This window comes from Xenopus tropicalis, chromosome 2, assembly GCF_000004195.4.
Source record: "Xenopus tropicalis strain Nigerian chromosome 2, UCB_Xtro_10.0, whole genome shotgun sequence".
NCBI lineage: Eukaryota > Metazoa > Chordata > Amphibia > Anura > Pipidae > Xenopus > Xenopus tropicalis.
This window is the reverse complement of record NC_030678.2, coordinates 87001688-87018500: the sequence shown is the minus strand read 5'-3', so window position 1 is coordinate 87018500 and position 16813 is coordinate 87001688.

Sequence of the window (16813 nt, the reverse complement as noted above, 5' to 3'; positions counted from 1 at the left end):
TAATTTTCTTGTCATTCCTCTAGAACAGGGGTCCCCAAACTTTTTACTCGTGAGCCACAGTCAAATATAAAAAGACTAGGAGAGCAACACAAGCATCATAAAAAGTTCATGGAGGTGCCGAATAAGGGATAAGACTGGCTATTTGGGAGCCTCTATGCACACTATCAGCTTACATGAGGCTTTATTTGGTAGGAAATCTTTTTTTTATTCAACCAAAACTTGCCACCAAGTCTGGAATTCAAAAATAACTATCTGGTTTGAGGGCACTGAGAGCAACATCCAAGCGGTTTGTGAGAAACATGTTGCTCACAAGCCACTGGTTGGGGATCACTGCTCTAGAATATATAAGAACAGTGCTGTCCAACTACTGTGGTACCAAGAGCCAGAATTTTTCTGGAAGCCAGTTTTGACCACTCCCCTTTTTTTTAAACCACACCTATGTTATCACAAGAGCTTTTAAGGCCATACCCACATTAATAGTGATAGCACAGCAAAACCCCAAATGGTGGGAGTAGGGATATCACCCTTCATTCATATGTGAAATAATTACATTATGTCATATTAAGACACACCTTTAAATCCATATGCCTCCTCCTACCCTGTGGATAGCACAGCTACCCCCAGCATATAAGTACACACCTCAGGGGCCATATAATGACTATTTTCAAATGCTAACAGAATCCCAGAACAAATCCCTGCCAGGTTCGCCTCCCACAGGCAGCATAGGGCTGGCAGAGTATGACACAAACAGGCAGCATAGGGCAGGAAGAGTATGGCACACACAGGTATCATAGGGCAGGTGTGAACAGGTGAACAATGTGGGTACTTACAGTCTGAGCCTGAGGTGTGAACAATGCTGTCATTAAAAGGTGTGAACAGTACAGGGGATTACATGTTTAAACAATACAGAGCTTTATAGCCTGAATACTGATACCATTTAAAGATTAAAAAAGTAAGCAGTCACAGCAGCCAGACAGGTGGAGGGCCACACGGGGGGGGTAACTCTTTAGCATGTAGTAAACTAAAACTTTATTTAAATTGACTCCTAGTACAAAATTAATTCAAGGACTGTGGATTCAAAATGGAATTTTAACCCCCTTAGAGAGGTTGCACATGGTTGCACGTGGTTGCACATGGGATTAGCCATAACAAAAGTGTGTAAAAGATTACACAAACTAGCTATGGCAAGAATAACTTCCTCCAAAACAGAAAAAGCATATATTCATAGCTATCATCTTATATACACATTCAAAAAGCAGTCTTGGAAAATGAAACAAGAGAGCTTCATTGACCTTAATTGTTACTTAACAGTTGGTTGAAACCCTATCATAAAATAATATGTGGCAGGTAAACCCACCCAGTAATGCTGCAGCCAGTTGCACTACAGACCATGGGATGTTAGACAAAAAAGACACTTCTCACAGTTTCTTCTAACGTAATGACTTTTGAATACAGTGATTGCACCGATTAGATCCCAGCTGCTTTAACCCCCTTTTGGGTTCCAATGGGTAAAGTGGCACAGTAAATGAGTGCTTGTGTAGAACCACACATACAGATGTTGTTATTGAGCTACTGAGTATGTAAGTTTTGGATGCTGATTTTTGTTTTCCGATGCCTATAAGAAGGCATTCTCTGCAGATAGCAGCGGCAGTTGGTCTTTATTCTAAAGTGCCCTTTATTGCTTTGGTTTCATACTTAACACCAAGACAGACAGGTTTGTAAATTACATTTCTGTCTGGCTGAAATACGAATGTACTTACACTATTTTAAAGTGTTAGGGGAAAGATGAAACAGGGTTTCTTCCAAGCAGAATGAGCACCACACACCTTATGGAAAAAACTTTCTGAAACATTACTGTCCTTGCAGATCGATACAAGAGACACAGTGTTTCGGGAGACGAATCCTCCTTTCATCAGCTGCTGCTGTTTGCCTATTGATTTAGAAAAAAAAAGTACAGTATGTGTCTGAATTTCCGCACCTAAAATGATGTCCACAGTTATTCCTTGTAAGGAGAAATGTCTGTGAGGTAAAATAATACAAAGCATTCTGTATCTCCCAGAAACCTCACAGTATATCACATAGACTTTCTAGAGAAAGGTCACAGCATCAAATGGAAGAAGTGCAGATGTCATCCAATTGAATTCTAACTGACTTCAAATAGAATCAACACTACGCACAGGTTGCTAAGAAAAAGAATAGAAAAGTAGCAACAGAAGTGATTTCCTCAAAGTAGCAAATGTAATCATTATAGTGACATGTTTACGAGCTCAGTCCCCTGAGACCAATGATTATTAATGGCAGTTTAGCTGATACACTGCCAACCCTTTCAAGTTCCCAGCTATGCCACATTGGCTTCTTTACAAGTCACAACAAAATGCTGTTTAGGTGTTGACTGAAAAAGGGACTTTAAATCTTCACAGTCTAGTGTCAACTAAGCAGCCTTGAGCCATGTCCTGTTAAGTCTATGCCAGGATGGAGCTTTCGCCACAGTATCTACAAAAGTTCCAGATTAGCTGATGTCTGCATGTGAAAAGTAGAGGGAGTAGGATATAGCACCAAATGATGGTGTTGGGGAATCATTGGCATAATGAGACCAAAAATGGAGCACAATTTTGTGAATAAGACAAAGGCCTAAACTAAGACCCCAATTTTGCTTCTTTTTTAACTGTTTTGCCCAGAGAGCAACATGTATTACAGTTCACTATATAAATATATATAGCTTCAATTTTTAAGCCAAAGTAACAAAAATGTTAACCTGTTATTCCTCTCTAAAACATGTATCAAATTGTTGCAAATTAATGAGCTGATACCACATATTTTCTTCAACTGTGATTTAGATTTAAATTTAGGTTAATCATTGCAAACTGTGGTAAAAATATCCATAGCTCTTTGTCTAAGATTCTGCCTCTGATATTAGTGGCGTTTTCTCCAAACATATTCACTGACTCCCTCCTCTTGAATTCTTGCAACAATGTTAAGGGTGAAGACACATGTAGCTACTTAGTAGCAGCTATTTATCATGGCTACTAAACAGCAGCAAATTCCCTGCCACAGACAACACTGAGAATTGCCTCTGCTAAAACACACATAGAGACAATTATCAGTAAATTATCAGCATTGTCTACTTCTGTAGCCAAAACAATTAGCTGCTACTAGTGGCTATATGTGTCTTCAGCCTAAATGAGAACCAGGCCTTTATAATCTATGATAGTGATATAACTCTTGTTTTTAGCCTTTGCATTAATGTCTTGCCCTGCAGATCACAATAAAATCTATTTCTAGCCACTACATTAGTAATACTAATAACATATACCATATTAAAGGTTATTTTGATATCTGCCAGTAACCCCAATCATGCAAAGTGAAAAATAATAAATGATTTGGGGCAACAAGAACAAAATAATAACACTTAACTGCATATTATGCAAAAGACTATACTGCACAAGTGACAGAAATTCATTTAATGTGTTTGTAGCAGACTGGTAGCACCTAAAAAGAATTGTTTTAATATTTTCTTTTATAAAATATAGCCATAGAAAGTAAATACCTTGATGGCCAAGTGGTATGCATGCATAATCTGCTAGTGATAAAGCTGTTTGTGTGCAGGAATGATTTTGCTAATCTCCGTTTATAGCTTTTGTTCTTAGTAAATTAATTGTTCTCATTAGCTGAGTGAATAAAAACACAGCAAAATCACTATCTGATTTAAACATAAAGTCAAGTCAATACTCTAGTAAAAAAAAATGGAAAGAGATCTAATTGTTCAATGCTGCACAGACAGACTAGGCCCATTGTCCATTATCCTCATGCTAAAAGGGTAACTGATGTTTGACAAAGGATTAGGATAGAAGTAATGTACCTTTTGCATAAGCGTTGCTGATCCAGACCAGAGGCACAGCAGCCCTGTGACAGTCATCCATGCCACTCTTATTAAATTTAACACCCATCTTTCATTTCTTAGAGGCCCTGTCTCTAAGGCTCATGGCTCTGTGCATGCAGATGACCCAGGGTGACTAAAGGCATTTTAATGTTGTTATATTATGGCAGTGGAAGAGGCCAGTTTCTATACCTGTTACCGCTGGAATATTTCATTAATATTATAGCCTGGGTGACTAAAGGCATTTCTAGACTTAAAGACTTTTATCACTATGAACAATCATATTAAACTTTAAACTCACATAAGAAAAAGGATCTCTAACTGTTCATTTATTAAGAATGGCAAATTAGCTCAAACAAGGAAAAAACTCTGCCTGCTTCTTACACGATTACTATTTAGTCAGTTTGAAAGGATACCTTAAAAATATACATGCAGATGGGTTGATAATCAGCTCCCATTGATCCTGCATACCTCTTTTCTTTGCAGTGCACATCATTGTAATGACAGTTAGTGATGAGCAGATCTGTCCCGTTTCGCTTCGCCAATAAATTCGCGAATCTTTCAAAAGATTCACGAAACGGCAAAAAAATCACGAAACGGCGAAAATGTTGCACGGAAAAAAATCGCGACTATTCTTTTGATGCCTGTGACTATTCTTGCGACTATTCTTTTGACACCCGCTACTATTCTTGCGCCAATTTTTGGACGCGCGACTATTCTTGCGACAATTTTTGGGTGCGCTGCAAATTTTTCCGCAGTGAATTTTTTCATCCGTTTCGCGAAACAATCCGCCAATGGCGAAACGTGGATATTCGACGCGAATCCATGCCTGGTGAAACATTTCGCCCATCACTAATGACAGTAAATGGCAAATGCAAAAGGGGAGGATGCATTGATTGTCTATTGCTAGCATTATAGGCATCTACATTGTTACTTTGTTGTAATTTCGCTACAGCAATCAACTATGTCCAGAAGCACAAAAAACATTTACTTTTTTAAACAACTCTGTAGAGTTACGGCCATTAAGAGAGATTTTTCTAAAGATGCACTGATGCCACAGTTTTTGGATTCAGCCAAATATCAAATCCTTGACAAAACATTTGGATGAATACTGAACCGTTTCCAAATCCTCATCTGAAAATATCAACAGTAGTTCACATTGTCAACCTTTATCTATCCACTGCTTAACAGTTACATGGCTTTGGTAGTTATATATTATATATATACATATTAGGCTTAACATTACAGATTCAACCAAATCTGAATCCTGAAGTAAATGATGAATTACTTCCTACGGTTTTTCAAAGCTAAGATTACAGGGCTCATTTATTATGTAGCTCTGTACTTATAGAAGGAAAGAGGGTTACCAATTCATTAGGAACCCCCACCTAGTGATTATAATTGCTTACCTTGTGCCCTGGGCTGACATTCCCTTTCACTGAAAAGAGCACTGACCCAAGGTACTATTCTAGTAAGTGTTGTGCCACCATCATCTTTGCTATCTCTGGGATCGTTGCTCGGCCCTGAGCTAACAAATTGTAATTAAAATAAAAAGGACAGCCCTCTTAAGCTCACTATATAAATGATATATAAAAAGTGTTTGTAGCTTAAAATTTCATATACATTTAATTGAGGTGATTAACTGGTTTAAAGAATGCTGTCATTTATATTCAAAGAATAACAGTAAAAAATCATTAAGATAAAATATTTAGTGCTTTGCTCAATAAATACTGTAGTAGATCTCCTCACTTGCTTTACATAAAATGCAAAATAAGAGAAAAAGCAACCATCTCAAGGCCTCCTTAAATAGCTAGTGCCTGTGTGAGTGGTAAACCACATGTCCCCACTATAATCAACTTACAATTTCATATTTATACAATATATTACTATTGCGCACCCAAGTGAAAGTAAAAGGATCACTTCATTCCAAAAATTCATATAACCAAACATTAAATTGATTAAATCTGTGTGTGTTGGAATTGTAATTATACAGTAGATCTGCTCACTTACTTAACATTGATTCTAAGGTTAGGTAAAAGGAAATGTGGCCAGATGAGTGGAGATATCCCAAAGAAACAACTAGCATAATTATTCTAATAAGACCCAAGAGATACCATTAACAGGGAGAAGGCAGTCCGCCTTGGATTATGGTCTCGGTATTTACCTTATCTATATCAAAAGAGCTGCCTGACCTAAAAAACCACAAATCCTAGGTTTCTTGAAAAAAAGTAGGAAGAGAAGGCAGATAGTATTGTTAGAATTAAATTAGAAAATTACCAGTTAAAAATTCTGTGCAGACGCTTTCTATTACACAAAAAATACCTCGGCTGTGTCATCTCTTTGCCCTCCATTCTAGGAGTTTAAAGGGGAGGTGATCATGGGAAGGAAACCCAGTTTTTCTCCTTAACCTTCAATCTTTATAGAATATCCTACAACCTGAAGATCATCCACTAACTTTTTAAACACTGCCAGGACAGATTCTGATGAGATAAGAACGGCAGACTGGTTTTTTCCTTATTGGGTCTCATTAGTGTAGAGGGTTTCCCTCCATGGAGTCATTTGCTTTGCATACAAATGAGTAGAGGGTATTCCATTAAAAGCTTTTTTTTCAATTTCTTTTTATATACTGTATCTTTGATGTTTCCATTGATTTAAAGCATAAGAACACATCCCCAACAACATTGCTACTTATTGAGCCAGCCAATTTGAGACAACTTTTATGATTAGAGACAGGGATGACACACAAGAAGCCACTTTCTCTTCAAGGAGTCAGCTTCTATAATTCAACCTCTATCCCAATTGAATGTAATTATTCTGTAATAGATTGTCTGTGTTTGAGCTGCTGTCTGAGCTAACATATGCATCTTGCTGATCAATGGGGAATTCTTGGTGTATATCATTGCACAGAGCAGCTCCATATTACCTGCAATTAGCTAAGTCCCAGGGGGAGAGAAGTAAAGTGCAATTTAATACATCTTGTCCCCAGGGAGCCTGTCATTCATATAAAAGCCACTTGAAAGCTGTTTCCACCTGCATGTAGTTCAGTCACTGTGCAAACCCTGATTATGCTGTCAAGATTTCCTGAAAGCATAGCACATACAAGGAAAACCCTCCCAGTAAAGATAGTGGACTCTTATACAACAGTGTAGGTCAGATCTTACTGGCACTGTATAGAATGCCCAGAGGCAAGTAGTTTTGATATGGACATAAAAGGAGGGGAGACCAAGGTGTCGATTTTAGCTGAGCATTACACTAACCCTCCCATAGCCTTTTGGCGTTGATGACTTGACGGTGCAATGGCTTAGGTTCTGGGGGAGGGGTAAGTGACTGGAGTACCAGTGGTGGTGATGGTCTTCCTGGGTGGTGCAGTCAGCAAAAGAGTGACAAAGGCTGTTGTGTCAGACAGGTAATGCCTTGGAACAGACTGTCAGAAGGGGCCCTGAGGAAAGCGTGTAACTGGTGGGCAGAAATTTTTTTCATAAGCATTTTCGTGAAATCGTTGTATCTAATCCGAATTTTACCCATTTTGAGATTCGAACTGGTACTTTGATGAATCTGCCCCCAAGTCTCCCTTTACTTTTTAAATGCTAGAACATAGAGAAAATCCTTCTCCTGCCCAGGCCCAGGTCTGTCCCACTCTTTTCACATGTGCACAATGACCATTGGCAATAAGGGATATGGTGTGTGAATTTTTCATGTATAGGGCCGAGCAATATGGGAATTCATAAAACATTTTACACTAAATGCAAACCAAAACACTCATTTTTATAATTCACAGTGATCAAGCATCCCTTATATTATAGACTGTTTAGCCCTAACACAGATTTTTGCAGAATCTGTTCCAGGCCTATTCATAGTCCATTTCTCAGTCGTCCTATTTTCTGTATAAAAAATCCTGGAACTGGAAATTTAAGTAGTATATACTTCACATTCTTTTTGGACATGTTCTTTAGGCCCCTAAGGAAGCTGAACAGTTTAGACAGGTTTAAACAGTACATGTTTTAGAAGCAGGATCTTTTCTGTCTGTGAAGTAATGGGAAAATGTAAAATTTATTGTGTTCAATCACTTTTAATTGCAAAAATAGATGTAAAGTCTTGCCAGGCAAAGCATATGTGGTCATCAAATACAATTTGCTGTGTGGCAGTATTTGTTGGGAATAAAAATAAATACAAAAACTAGATTGCTCTGACTTCCCCTTCCATTCCAACCTATAAGACTTTTTCATCCTAAGCAATCATCTGAAACCAGGTTAGATGTTGACTGCTCCGAATGATTAAGCTGGGACCCTACATGTGATCCCTCCTGTCACATGGTATGTGACCATACTTTATCACTGGGCCATGAGATTTGATTCTGTGAGTGCAAAGACTCCTTGGGTTCCTAGATTAATAACTTTTTGCATTAAATAAATCATCTAAGATCACAATGCCATTGGAATCAAAAGTAAAACAGTGACTTATTAAGGCTGTTCATTGTTGACGTATTGTGCTTTTCAAACTGTGTAAAAATGGTAGAGTTGCACAAAGAATACCCATAATTATAATATTGCATGGGCTATTCTATAAATTACATATAATGTTGTACAACCCAGTGGCATGGCTGCAGAATAATATTTTTGAAAAAGCAATTTTACTGTACTAACAATTAGCAAGTTAATATGTCAATATTCATGGTGCAATAGTTACAAATACAACTCATTTTGTAAAGAATTTTTGTAGAATATAGTGGCACCTTATTGGACAGTAATGTTTCTTTTTCAGATGAACAATGTTAGCCATTATCATTGCCATTGCAAGAGCACACACACTGATGGATTTTTTTACTGACTGTACAGTGTTGCCCATTACAGCTAAATGTAAGAATCACCATCGCACAATGTACAACTTCTACACTCATTAAATATCAATGGCATATCTACTAAACTTTACAATGCTTTGCTCAAAGCCAGCCATGGATGGCCATAGAACCATTCTTACCATTTAGCAAGTAACTTGCTCACCCTGTGACATTTTCTGGGAAAAGTAATAGCAACAATATTGTTAAAATTGTAATAAATTACCACCTATTTAGTCAACAGAAATCACACAAGTATAGAACAGGATACAATTACTGTCTGAAAACATTGCTAGGAGGGATGTATTGTGATAATTGGGCCTAAAAGACTTAATTGTGGCAATTCTTATTGATTATATTGGGAAACAATCTGACACGATTTTGTTACTGTAAGTTTTCCCAGAACAGGAAGGGATTAGCTCTCCACATGTGCTAACCTAGAAATACAGAAGCTATATAGAAAAGCTCGATATTTAGCACTCCTTTTAAAATTAGTGCTATAAGCAGAATATTAATAAAAAGTATTCATGTTGGTTAGGATAGAGGTGAGTAAATCAGACACATTCCTAATCTTCAGAAATTCTCAACCACAACCATAAACTGAGCAGCTAACAAATGGCCTCTTAATCACTGCAGTACAAATAAATTCTCATTGGTGACTTCCTCATGAAAATTTGCCAAAACAATTTGCTCAACTCTATAAACAGAGAGAGAGATAGAGAGAGAGAGATGGTAATCTGTAAGTTATAACTCTAACATGATATTTTTTTGTGACTTTCCTCTTTTTTCTCTTTTTCTACTGTTGGATTCAGAGCTTATTTTTCTAATAAAAAAAACGCCTATTCTTTAGGTGTATTGTGTGCAATATAATTGCTCTTCTCAGGTGGTCAGGCAAGTCCTCCGGTTTGGTTGGTCCCTCCCCACACAGCCGAGGCGTCTGATTGCAGCTGAACAATACCTGCCCTGCAGTGCCTTATTGCTCATACTGTACATGCTCATTTCCATTCCAACACCAATTACGCATGCTAAGGCGCACTGACACGAGCTGCAGTAAATAAGTATGTCCTCTCCTTGAAACCAGGGAGGGGAAAGGAAGGAGGTATAAAGCCAAGTAAACCAGGGTTTGCAGCAATAGATCCTATTAATGCTAATGCAGAATGTATATTCTGTATGTTGCTGATGTTTTTTCCTTCCTTCTTCTCTCTAAGGGAATTAATTCTGTATTTTAGTCTTGTCTTGCTTTTTATGTATTTGTCTTGCTAACCAACCTAAGAATATTTATTAACAGCGCTTAGTATGTCTCCACTTTTAGGAATATAAAATTAACACAAGCACACTAAATGGAATTGACCTGTGTAACATATCATTATATTTGTTACATTGCTTACTGTGATATAAACTTTACATTTCTGGCCAATCAACTTTTATAATATGTCATAATATTCCCACTGGTAAAACACTGGTCATGTGCCCCTTCCAGACAGATTCACCTTTGAAAGTCACAAACAGCACCGATGCTTTTCCTATACCTTGTCTTCTACAGACAGAATGCAGTGTACAAATTGTCATAAATTTACAAAAAAAGTATGCTACATATCAGTATTTATATTAAAAGGAATTAATTCAAGTATTTTAGAGTACTTGTTAAGTCATTTTATGCCAAATATAAATATAATATAAACAAAAGGTGTAGCATTTTCAATGTAAAAGTATTTTTATAGGTGAGGTATAGCGCCCATTGAGACCTGTGTATGTCACTGCTTTCTAACTTGCTAGTCTGACTGAAGGGCAAGTTAGGACACAGAAGATGGGGCTGCCTAGATACCTCCTTCTGCCCGCCCATAATGAATACAGTGTTCCTAATGCAGACATCACTGCATCCATTCATTTAGAAAGGTCACAGATCTCTCTTAAAAATGGAGCACAGATGACTGCAGCAATTTTTCATAGAAGGAAGGCAGTGTGCTGAGTGATTTATTATTTTTTTGTTTTTGCAATTGCACACTGCCTTCATGCTTGTAAATGGCCCTTCAGGTCTCACCAGTTTTGATAAGAGACAAATGTTTTCCATAGGTTGCATGGAAACAGTCGCAAGGATTTGTACAGCTTACAGCTAATTTATAAGGGGCCAGGAGCCAGGATGTCAGGAATGATAAGACCTGTAGAATTATTGGCCTTAGAGGCCCACTTGTACCTGATTCTTCCAGACTGCAACACTAACAGGTGCAATGGATGATAATGCTTGCCATGAGAAGATGGGAAGAACATGGCTCCCAAGCTAGGCGTCTGCCAAGGAACACACACATACCCTCTTCCTCCTGTCTGTCCTTTATTTAGCACTTTTGAATACAGACAGGGAAGGCACAAATTCCACTGCAGGTGAACATTTTTAAAAATGGTTTCCTTTTTCTCTGTAATAATAAAACAGTACCTTGTACTTGATCCAAACTAAGATATAATTAATCCTTATTGGAACCAAAACAATCCTATTGGGTTTAATTACTGTTTAAATAATTTTTTAGCAGACTTAAGGTAGGGGATTCAAATGGAGGAAAGACCCCTTATCTGGAAAACCCCAGGTCCCAAGCATTCTGCATAACGGGCCCCATACCTGTATACCATTTGACATGAAGGGCAATGTTCATAGGTCTCTCTGTAAAATAGGCCACCCATAGGTAAGAGTTTGCTAGTTTTATTTCTAATCCTACTCTTGAATTTGTGATGCCATTTGAATTTGTAATTCCCATCACAGCATGCGAACACTGGAGATATAAATACTGTATGGTTTTGTTTGCTATTTTGTTTCTGCTTAATAAATTGCTAAATTTTGACTGATTCCATTTTTTATTGGTCATCTCTGTTTCCAACAAAATACTGTACCCTTTTCCCTTCTGTACTTTATACGGAAAAATAATTGTGTTGTGCTTTCAGCTTCCTAAGTGGCACACTGATCACTAAAGCACAGAGTTCTTTTCTGTACAATGGAATCCCTCTGGATTACATTGGACTACAGTGAATTATATCTCATACATAAAAATCACACCATTTACTACAGTGCAATTTGGATAACTAGGGTCGTGATGTAATGGAATAACTGAATATCAAATATGAAAGCTTATGGCGGGCAGAGAAAAGCAAAAAAAAAAAAACCTATTACTAAAATTGGCTTTGCTTCACAAATGCAATTTCCAACATTTATCAGGATGCCAACTCACCTTAAAGTAGTGTTAAAGATATTTGCTGCTTTTGCTTATTTATTTTTTTTACACCACTCTTTTTTATATCCCTGGAGGGAATGAATTAAATTACCAATAATGCATGCTATACTGAAAGAGACAATAAATAAGGTATATCTGCATCATGAAGCGCATTGTGATTTACCTAAGTGTAATGTGTGTAAAGAGAAAATTCGCACATATTTCAGGCTACCACCAAATGTTTTTATAATGGTTGGTGCCTCAAGACCACAATGTACCTGTTTACTTTCATCAGACTCTGTGGCACAATGTAATATGTAATGAAATACATAAAGCAAATGGATACACAAGTTTATAGCTAGTGTGGCCTTTATATAATGGTGGAGCAGAGGTTAATATTGCTGCCTCACATTTCATCCCATGTCTGATTCTGATTAAGGAACTATCTGCAAGTATCAAGTTTTTATGGTTTGCCTGTGTGCTTTTCCTTCTGTATGCAGGTTCCAACAATGCAAAGAAAAAAAATACAGACATAATCAGTGGCTGCTGATACAACTAACTGTTGTTTGCGAACTTAGATTGTAAGCTCCATGTGACAGGGGATAAGGTAAATGATGAGAATTCTCTGTAAAGTGCTGCAATCATGTATAAATAAATTTTTCACACTACCACTAGAGTTCCAATTATTATAAATCACTAACAGCTCATTTGCCTTCTTGGAACATACCTTGCAAGGTGCTACACTGTTTATTTACCCATACAAATACCCAAGGAACCATATAGATAGCACACAATGGGCCTGATTCACTAAAGTTTATCGCACGCTTTTTTGCGGTAAAAAAGACGCGACAATTAGCGCGCGATTCACTACAGCCTTACCGCATGCGATAAGTCGCATTTTCGCATGCGGTATTTCTCGCGCTAGTTTTACCGCATGCGTTCATTTCCGTGCTGAAAAGAATACGATCGCATGATTCACTATAACTTTTGCGCGCTAAATATCGCATTCGGCTATGCGAAAATTAACACCTACTACAGGCAGGCGAAAAATTATACAAAAGTACAGTAAATGATTTTTTGCAATAAAATATGGACTTACAGTGTTATTTATTCAAGTATGTGTTTCCCCTAGAGTGACGCAGCCGCCAGTTTGCTGCGAAATGTTCATTTTTAATACAGTAATTTTCTGCAAGTATTGGCATGTATGGCTAACATGGCGTGCATTCATTTGCGCGACTATTTATATTTGGCTACAAGTGATGAAATGTTTCACCAGGCATGGATTTGCAGCGAATTTTTGGACGTGCGTTGAATTTTTTTGCAGCGGATTTTCTCATGCGTTTCGCAAAACAATCCGCCAATGGCAAAACGCCTGAAAAAATTTGCCACACAAAAATTCACCGCACATACAAAAATTTATACAAGCGTCAAAAAATAATAGTCACAGCAACAATTTTTTTGCCCGCACAACATTTTTGCCGTTTCCTGGATCTTTCGAAAGATTTGCTAATTTTTCACTAAAGATAACCAGAACACATTTGCTCATCACTAGTGGCTACTATTTATAAGCATCTACTATTTATATGCTACCATTTATATGCACCATTTATATGTGGCTAATATTTATATACACCATTTTTATGCGGCGACAATTTTTATGCACTATTTCTAAGCTACCATTCATATCCGGTGACTATTCGCGGGCGTAATTTAGCACATGTACCAGCAAATACCGCATTGAAATAGTCTTCGCGAGTTAAATAACGCATGCAATATCGCGCGTAAAAAAGCGCGAGTATGCTTATAGTGAATCGTGCAAAAAATCGCCAAAATTAAGCCGCGGTAAAAATTTTAGCGCACAATAAAAATAGCGCACGTTTTATCGCCCTTTAGTGAATCAGGCCCAATAACTCCAATATATCAAGCACATCAACCTCTGCTTACAGTATAGGGCTGAGTTTATAAAAGCAACACTGTCACCTAATAAAATTCAGACTTTTAGTAACAGAAAGTAAATCTTTCCTACTGCATCCCTTGTTCTCTGTTGAACTTAATTACACATGGAAAACAATACACCAATGAGAATATGCAAACAAATTCAGAAGTGAGAATGCAGATTATCTGCACTACTAAGATTATTATGTCATAGTGACTTCATCATATTACACTGGAATCAAACACGGGTATAAAAAAACAGACTTGTTTTGTGCTAGGAAAATTGTATTGAATATGACAGCATATACCCCTTATTAACATGAACACAAAGGGGCCAATTCATTAAAACACAACTTCGAACCCTGAATGGGAAAAATTCGGATTGGATACGATAATTTCTGAATATCGCAAATATCACGAAAATGCTTACGAAAAAATTGTATTAGTCACGATATTATTGTATTGGCGATCCAAAAGTCATGAAATTTTTGTACCGAACGATTGTAAACAGTGGTAGAACCTTTCCGAATTTTGCAAGCAAGCGCACGAAAAAGTTTTGTGGGCATATGAAAAAATTGTCAGGCGTGAAAAAAACAGCGAAAATATGCTCGGAGCATTCGAATGAACACTCCGAGCATTCATGTCTTAATAAATCTCCCCCAAAGTGTAGGGCTTGTGTTGGACATAATTTTTTCCTATTGTTTTAATTAAATAATATATAATTATTTCTGGCACTAAACAAGAATTTGAAGCCAGATTCAAGTTCATTTGACTTCCTATCACTTTCTGATCCTGAAGAACTTCAAAGGAGCTGCTAAAACTTATTAGCAGTCTACTGAGAAGCCACTGATAGTGAGTAGTGATGAGCGAATTTTTTCGCCAGGCATGGATTCGCAGCGAATTTCTGCTTTTTGCCATTGGCAAATTGTTTTGCAAAACTTCCATGAAAATTCGGTGGCAAAAAATTAGCTGCGCATAAAAAATTTTTTGGCGTGCGTCAAATTGGGCACAGTCACGTCAAACTGGGTGCGGTCGCATCAAATTGGGCGCGGTTGCATCAAAAAAGACGTGGGCGATCAGTTCCGTATATTTTTCTTGGGACAGATTTGCTCATTACTAATAGTGGGCTGCTTATAGGCTGCTGCATAGAGAAGGGAGGGGTTTGTTTGCTTAACTATGAAAAAAATCCCCTGTTTATAAAGGAAGGGGGCTAAGTTCAGGATAAATAGCTCAACTTTCAAATTAGTGAAACTGCTGAAAAATTAGCAAACCGCATTGAAGTCAATAGGATTTTTTTTTTACCCACGACAAATTTTTACACGCAGTTTATTAAAGCCAATGGCCATTTTTTCTAACTCCCAATGCATTAAAGTCAATGACATTAAAGTCAATGACTTTTTTTTCTCGGCTCCATTTCTGTCTTTATGACATTTTTGTCTTGGAGACATTTTTCACAGCAAATGTTTGCTGCAGTTTTGCTGTAAATCCATGCCTGGCGAAAAAAAAGTCACTCATCACTATTTATAGTGTTGAAGAATAGGAAAATGTAGATTTTATTTAATTAAAACAATAGGCAGAATGTAATTAAAATACTTAATTATTGTGTTCATTTTTAGCAAAGGTGCTTTTAAGCTATTGTTCATTAGTTTTTTGTTGCAGGAGCAATGAACATGGAGTCGGAATTATACTGTCAGGCTGGATCCTCATTATTTTGCATTTAAATGCAGCTATGGGCCCCCGAGAGCTGGATATATAGCATGTGGTCTGTTAGTTGTTATGGAACCACAACTCCCACCATCCTGCGGTCAGCAAGTTAGACATTGTGCAATGGGGCAAATAGACATCAGTGCAATAAAATAATATGAGATGCTAAAAACATTTATGACTAGCTGTAAGGTATGTTGGTTTAATAATCATAATGCAAGTACATAAACCCTGATGCTTGCCTATGATTTTAGATGGTTTCTGCAATCTGGTCATCCTTCATGAATTCAAAAAGCAAATAGGATCTGCCAGTTATACATGTATTCTTTATCCTTATATATTTTATTTGTGTGTATAACTTATTGCTATCATAAAAAGCTTTATCTCAGTGTGAAGATGTGTTAAGAATATCGTAAAATTAATTGGTCTGGGAAATAACTATAAAACCATCACTCTAATGCCGTTTCTTTAAACTTTAAAATGTATCCTGCTATTATACATTCATAAACAGAGAGTGTTGTTACTCCCGTTCGTACACTTTGGTCCTTGCCACAACTGACCCTAGATACAGTATGTCAGTGTCATTAGTGCATTTAGCACAATTCTCCCTTCATTCCCACTCATTTATCTAAGCAAGGAGAGCAAATGTAGGCTCATAAGAGTACTGCAATGTAATACAGCAAGCAGTCGAGAAGTGTATAAATAATGATCACTTAATGCTATGCAAATAGGCCTTATTTTCTTTACCTTATATATTATTCATTTTGAATAGACTGGGCCGACTAGGAAAGTAACTGTAATGGAATCAGACAGTTTAAAACGATAAACCGCAATGTAAATTTCTTCTACAAGGGAAACAAAGAAGAAAAAAAGTCTGTTATATGGTTTAAATGTCTTTAATACATTGGTCTGCAATACCCTTAAGTACAGTCAGCTCCAAACTGATTTTTGTGGGAATATATTACTTCAAAAGTTATTTTAGATCATAAGTCCAAGATAGACACCGTGTCCTTCAGCTGCAATGTGTGAAGTTTTTTATTTGTGGAAAGGTCTGTAACTGAATAAGAGAGGTTGAAGCACTTCCCTGATATGTCATATTTGCCTGCACTGAGTGAACTTGCATTCTTTAGATTGCTTGCTATTGGGGCCTTGCAGGCAGCCTGGCTTTCTCTGCCTTGGTCTATTCATTACGTTGATGTACCTTTGTATATCTTGCAGGTAGAAAAGCTAATTGCAGACTTTTTTTATTGCCTATGGGACAACTGC